This window comes from Acomys russatus, chromosome 17 (assembly GCF_903995435.1).
Source record: "Acomys russatus chromosome 17, mAcoRus1.1, whole genome shotgun sequence".
Lineage (NCBI taxonomy): Eukaryota > Metazoa > Chordata > Mammalia > Rodentia > Muridae > Acomys > Acomys russatus.
This window is the reverse complement of record NC_067153.1, coordinates 47347700-47354424: the sequence shown is the minus strand read 5'-3', so window position 1 is coordinate 47354424 and position 6725 is coordinate 47347700.

Here is a 6725-nt window from a genome sequence, read left to right as displayed (position 1 = left end):
AGTGTGTGTTCATCTTTGTGTGAACTGGGGCATGGTGGCACACACCTGTAATCCCAGCATTTGGGGAGGCAGAGGCAGATGGGTCTGTGAATTCAAGGCCAGCCTGGTCTACAGAGCAAGCCCAGGACAGCCAAGGCTACACAGAGAAACCCTGTCTCAGAAAACCAAAAAGACATCTTTGTGTGAGGCATGGCACATACTATGGTGGGCTTTGTCGCACTCAAATGCCTTTGAGTCATTTCTTTGCCTACAAGTAACTCCTCACTAATATTCCTGTAACACTGAAAAATTAATCCATTCGCCAAGTTGGACTTTGGTGTTGCCTGTACTTTGGGGAGTAGACGTTTGTTCACATGCCCTAGGAATAGTGTCTCGCAACAGTGGACGAGCAAACACAGTCCCAAGCCATAGCACTTTCAGTGGAAGCCTTGTCTCCAGCCCCAGACAGGCAGCAGCTGCTTCCTTTTGCTCACAGGCTGCACCGCCTGGGCCAATGTTTCTCTTTCTTGGAAAGTTTGGGGAGGTGGGTGGTGACATTTTCAGCTGCTATTTTCACGCATCATTCTTAGTCATTGTGGGCAGCTGGAAGCCAGCAAGCAGAAAGCCCTCCCAGCACCCAGGGCTGGTTCATGCCCACTCTTCCACCTTTAGGAGAAAGTGACAAGTCCCACCACAGAGCCCCACAAAGAGAAATCTGTGACATCTTCCAAATGAAAGAAAGGTAAGACATAGGCTTTGTGATGGAGTGATATCCAGAGTGACATTTGGCCTTCTTAAAGATGTTATAGAATCTGTCCAAGCCATCTAGAACATTCTTAAGACTAGAAATAGCAAATACGGGGCATTGAACATTCAAGATATATGCTCAGAGACTATGCCTTAAGATTTGTGTCTGTAACTAAAAATGCCCGCCCCCCAGACCCTAATCCATTCATGTGGACCTGATTTTACAACCTTGTACTTCTCACTTATGGTAGGTTAAAAGCAATAAATTTCAGGGCTGGAGAGATGGCTCAGTGGTTAGGAGTGTTTTCTGTTCTTCCAGGGGACCCGAGTACAATTCCCAGCACCCACGCTGGGCAATTCATAACCACCTGAACCTCTAACTGTGAGGGATTTGATGGCCACGTCTGAACTCTGCAGGCAACTGCACTGATATGTGTACGCCCACACATACACATGCATACATCTATGCAGAAATAAAAATAACAAAGATAAATATTCAAAAGCAACAAATCCCTAACATTTCCATTAGCATGCCTGCTGGAAAAGCTACCAAAGTCGCAGGTCTCCAGAATCAAAGCAGAATTTACATGGTGGTTTCCCACTTGACTTTGCACTGAAGAAACCAAGCATTTCCACAAACACTATTTTCATTTCAGGAGCTGTCTCAGTTATGTTCCTGCTGCTATGATGAAACACATAAGATGACTTATAAAGGAAAGCATTTACTTGGGCTTATGATTTCAGAGGGTTAGAGTCCACGATGGCAGAGCAAAGGCATGGTGGTGGCAGGAGCAGCAGAGAGCGCACATCTTGATTCATAATTACGAAGCAGAGAGAACACACTGGGAATGGCATGGGCTTTTGATACTTCAAAGTTCACCCCAATGATGCCGCCTCCTCAAGGCCACACCTCCTAGTCCTTTCCAAACAGTTCCACCAACTGGGGACCAAGTATTCAAACACACGAACATGTGGGGACTATTCTCATTTAAATTATCACGTGCCACTCCCTGGATACCATTGGCTATCAGCCATGTCATGTAAAATTAGGCCAACTCAGTCCCCAGAGTCCTTCACATTCCTAACACTTTATAAGTCCAATGTTTAAAGTCTCTCTTGAGACTCAAAGCAATCTCTTAATTGTAAGTAACCCTGCAAAATCAAAGGGTGATTACATACTTTCAACATTCAATGGCACAGAATACACGTTACCACTCCAAAAGGTAGGAATTGCCATATAAAGAGAAAATATTGGACCAAAGCAAGGTCTGAAACCCAGAAGTAGCTTCATGTCAAAGGGTTTAGATGGTCTCACCCTTCTGCCTTCGCTGGCTGCAGCACACTTCTCTCTCTTGGGCTGGTTCCACCCCTTGTAGTCAGATGTCCTTGGCAGATACCCCACAGCTTTGGCACTGCTAACAACTTGGGGTCTCTATTGCAATCCAGGCTTCCCTTTCACAACTTCAAACAATGGCCTCTCGGGGCCTCCGTAGAGGGACTCCCCTGCCACGTACCTGGTCTCAGTGGATGTGATTGGCTCTGTCACTGAACTGTTCTGGGTTTTTTCATCTGTGAAAGAAAGCCACCTCTCCCCATTCATCAACATAGCAAGTACCATGTGCAGGAGCTATTGTAGACCCCAGTGTTGGAGAGTTGGGGGCAGAAAGGTGGATGATGCCCAAGTAAGAAACTCAAGGAGAGGATGTCAGATGAGAACAAGTGCTGCAAAGGAATGAGGGAGGGCATCAGGGCAGTGTGGCTCAGTGAGGAGGGAGCTGTCACAGACTTCCTGGTCAGAGAAGCGTCAGAACTTGCAGTTATAGCACTGCCAAGAGGAGGTGGTGGTGGTGGCGGCAGCGGCGGCAGCAGCAGAGACAGCGTGGACGGGCAGATGGGCTGTAGGACACCAAGTGGACAGGAGAATGGACTGACGGAAACCGTAGAACAAGATGAATCAAAGGGACAGTGGAAAGAGGATGGGCTGTGGGGAACATCGTGGGGGCAGGGAGATGTACCACAGAGATGCTGGACAGGAGGAAAAAAATGCAGGAACAGTGTATGGCTCAGAGAATGACTACAGGGATGCTGTGTATGCCAGTGGTTCTCAACTTGTAGGTCACGACCCTCTTGGGGGTTTGCATGTCAGATACCTTGCATATCAGATAATCACATTATGATTCACAACAGTAGCAAAATTACAGTTATGTAAGTAGCACCGGGATCATTTTGTGGTTGTGGGTCACCACAACATGAGGAACTGTGTTAAAGGGTCTCAGCATTAGGAAGGGTGAGATCCACTCCCTTAGAACATCCTGTGGCTTGAGGATCTTCCTTCCAAGATGGACAGTGTTATCTAGGAGGACGTGGCTACACAACATCTACCAATAAGTAGGTCCCAGTATGGGTTTCCATGGCAGAAGCCTAACCAGTTCCCCTCGGCTCGGATGACAAATGCTGCTGTCACTCGGTGTCATGACGGCTGGTAGGTAAGCTACATCCTGTTACTTAAAACCCACCACACTTCTGTTCCTAGTTGGTGGAGGTCTGACCAAGGCAGCCCAGGGTGCTTCCAGGCTGAGTGAGAACTGGATAGCTAACTGGACAGACTCCGAGGGCTTTCTGTCTTGGTTAAGGTTACTATTGCTGTGATGAAACACTGTGACCAAAGCAAATTGGGGAGGAAAGGATTTATTTGGCTTACTCTTTCATGCACTGTTCTTCATTGGGGGAAGTCAGGGCAGGAACTCAAACAGGGCAGGAACCTGGAGGCAGGAGGTGATACAGAGGCCATGGAGGGGAGCTGCATACTGGCTTGTTCCTTACGGCTTGCTCAGCCTGCTTTCTTATAGAACCCAGGACCACCAGCCCAGGGATGGCACCATTCACAATGGGCTGTGCCCTCCACCATCCATCACTAATAAAATGCCCTGCAGACTTGCCTACAGCCTGATCTTATGGAGGCATTTTCTCAGTTGAGGCTTCCTCTTCTCCAGTGACTCTAGTTTGTGTCAAGTTGACATAAAACTAGCCATGATGCTCTTGATGCAGATGGATATACCAGGAACCATGTTGCCTGGAAGTCAGATGGTTCAGTGCTCTGTTGATGTGGGAATTCCTGGGGTGGAAAAACCCAGTCTATGAGGACAGAAGCCAACAGAGGGACACCGATGAATCGCTATCATGTGTCAGCAGACACACCTGGAGGTCAGAGGTCATCATCAGGTGTCTTCTGCTAGTCTTCTCCACGTTATTTATTTATTTTAGGCAGGATCTCTCACTGAACCTGAACCTCACAATGTGCATCCTGGTGTCAGCTAGGGTGCTTGTGGTTCCTTTGTGGACATTGCTTACCCAGGCCCTTGGGGACAAGAATCCCAGCTCTGCCAAGTGGATGAAGGACCAACACAGAAGGCAACAGGTGCCAGAGCTAGGATCTGGCAGTGAGATTGGGGTGTAGGACTGGTCTGTCAACAGCAGGGTGCTATTTATAGAACCCTACCATGATTCATGTCTTCTGCTTAAATACGTCAGTGTCTTTAGAGCACAAAGCATGGTATTTAAAGATGCTTTTATGAGTGGGGTGGGAAGGTGGGCTGAGGAACCTGCTGTTACACCCGGGCCAGAGGCCAGAAGCAGAGTCCTGGAATTCCTGAACTGGAGGATTGTGACACAGAACCACAACACACACACACACACACACACACACACACACATACACACACACACCATGCACCAAAACCCAGATGCTCAAGAGACAAAAAAAATCACAAGCCAGGTAGGTGGTGGTGGCAGAGGCAGGTGACTCTCTGAGTTTGTGGCCAGCCTGGTTTACAGACTGGTTCCAGGACAGCCAGGGCTACACAGAGAAACCCTGTCTCAAAACCCCTACCTCCCAAAAATGATCACCTTAAAATTGAAAAAAGTATGGCTTCTTTGCTTGCTAGTTGTTCTATATAATCCAAGCTGGCCTAAAACTTGCTCTGTAGACCAGGCTGGCCTGGAACTTACAGAGATCCACTTGCCTCTGCCTCCCGAGTGCTGGCACTAAAGGTGTGTGTCACCACACCCTGGAAGACTTGCTTTAACATTACCTTACGAAGCACACATCTCATCCCTGTAAAGCCTGTGAAGTAAGAAGACCACCTCGATGGCTGCTTCATGCGAGCAAGCCAGGTTTCCTCCAAGGAGATTTGGGTCTCTTTGCTTCCTGGTGTTATTTTTGGAGCGCCATACGCAAGCTTGCTTCAGAGGTGCTCCCTGTAATCTGTGTGTTTTCCTGTGGTATAAAAACCAGTTTATTGCTCAGTCCTATAAATATCGCTTCTCCATCAGCTTCCGGGACTATACATAAGGAATCCAAAAGACCTGTGTCTTCCTCAGTGTTTGCCTTCTCCTGTCAGTTTTCCTGTGGACAGCCCTCCAGGTAACCTCTTCAGGACACCAGAGGCCCAGGCTTCTGTCAGCTCTATTTTAGCACACGGATGCATGGGCACCTTTCCCTTCTGAAGTGAGGGAAGGGGGGTCTATCCACAGAGTTCCCTATGAACCTGGAGACAAGCTCCACAGAAAAGAGACCTCAGCCCTCACCCTGAGACTCCATTAACCAGGACGGTTCCCCACTATGGAAGGGGCTGCACCCCAGCACCCTAGACCCCAGGGGCCATCACTGGTGACTGGGCCCATTCTATGTCCATAAAAGCCATCATCTAGTGGTGGCACATGCCTTTAATCCCAGCACTTGGTAGAGGCAGAGGCAGAGGCAGGTGGATCACTGTGAGTTCAAGGTCAGCCTGGTCTACAAAGCGAGTCCAGGACAGCCAGGGCTACACAGAGAAACCCTGTCTCAAAACAAACAAACAAACAAACAAACAAAACCCTATCATCTACCATCTACAGTTGCCTACAGCTTCCTCCCGCCCCGCCCCCACCCATGCAGGGCAGTGACCTGTTCCTTTCACCTCATACTTCATCCCTAGGGAAGGTGGAACCTCCCTGTAGGGCACACACCACACACTAAGGTCCTGATGTGCCTGCAGCAAAGCAGCTGAGGAAGTTGCAATATCTTGCTCTCCCTGTGTCTCTGCAGGAGCCTGCCTTCATCCTCCGCATCTGCTCTCCTCTCTGCTGGCTCCTGGCAGAATGCGCCCCTGCCTATTCCTACTTTTCCCTAGAAGTTCAGAGAGCTAACCTGTTGTCTTAGTCAGTGTTCTATTGCTGTGAAGAGACACTATGCCACAGCAACTCTTATAAAAGAAAGCATTTAATTGGGGAGTGCTTACAGTTCAGAGGTTTAGTCTATTGTCATCATGGCAGGGAACATGAAGGCAAGCAGGCAGACATGGTGCTGGAGAAGCTGAGAGTTCTACATCTGGATCTGCAGGCAGCAGGAAGAGAGAGAGAGAGCCGCTGGGGCTGCCTTGGGCTTCTGAAACCTCAAAGCCATCCCCCAGTGACACACTTCCTCCAACAAGGCCACACCTCCTAATCCTTCTAAATAGTGCCCCTCCCTGATGACTAACCATTCAAACATAGGAGCCTACAGAGGCTGTTCTTATTTAAGTCTGTGCTCTGTGTCTCTGCATTCACCCCTGATCAAACCCACTGTTGAGTTATTTAAATACCAATTTCCAGCCAGGTGTGCTGGTGGTGGTTTAATTGAAAACCCCAGATCATTCTATTTTACCAGTAAAGACTCAGGAGCCAGATGTTATGGTTAAAAACCTACTAGCTCAGAAAGGCCAGAGAAAGCACCCAGTTGAACTTCCTACTCAGCTCACGTCCCGGTGAAGAAGGCCCAAAAGGCTCACTAGCTCAGCTGACAGCCCAGGAGGAACAGGCCAAAAAAAAACCTAAGGCCAAAAGGCTTACTAGCTCAAGGCCCAAAAAAACCAAAGGCCAAGGAGCTGAGGAGCTCAAGAGCTAGAGAGTGAAAGCTAAAATCCCAAGCCTCAAGAGCTAAAGATGCCAAAGGCCCCTTCTACTTCTACAGGCTGTCTTAA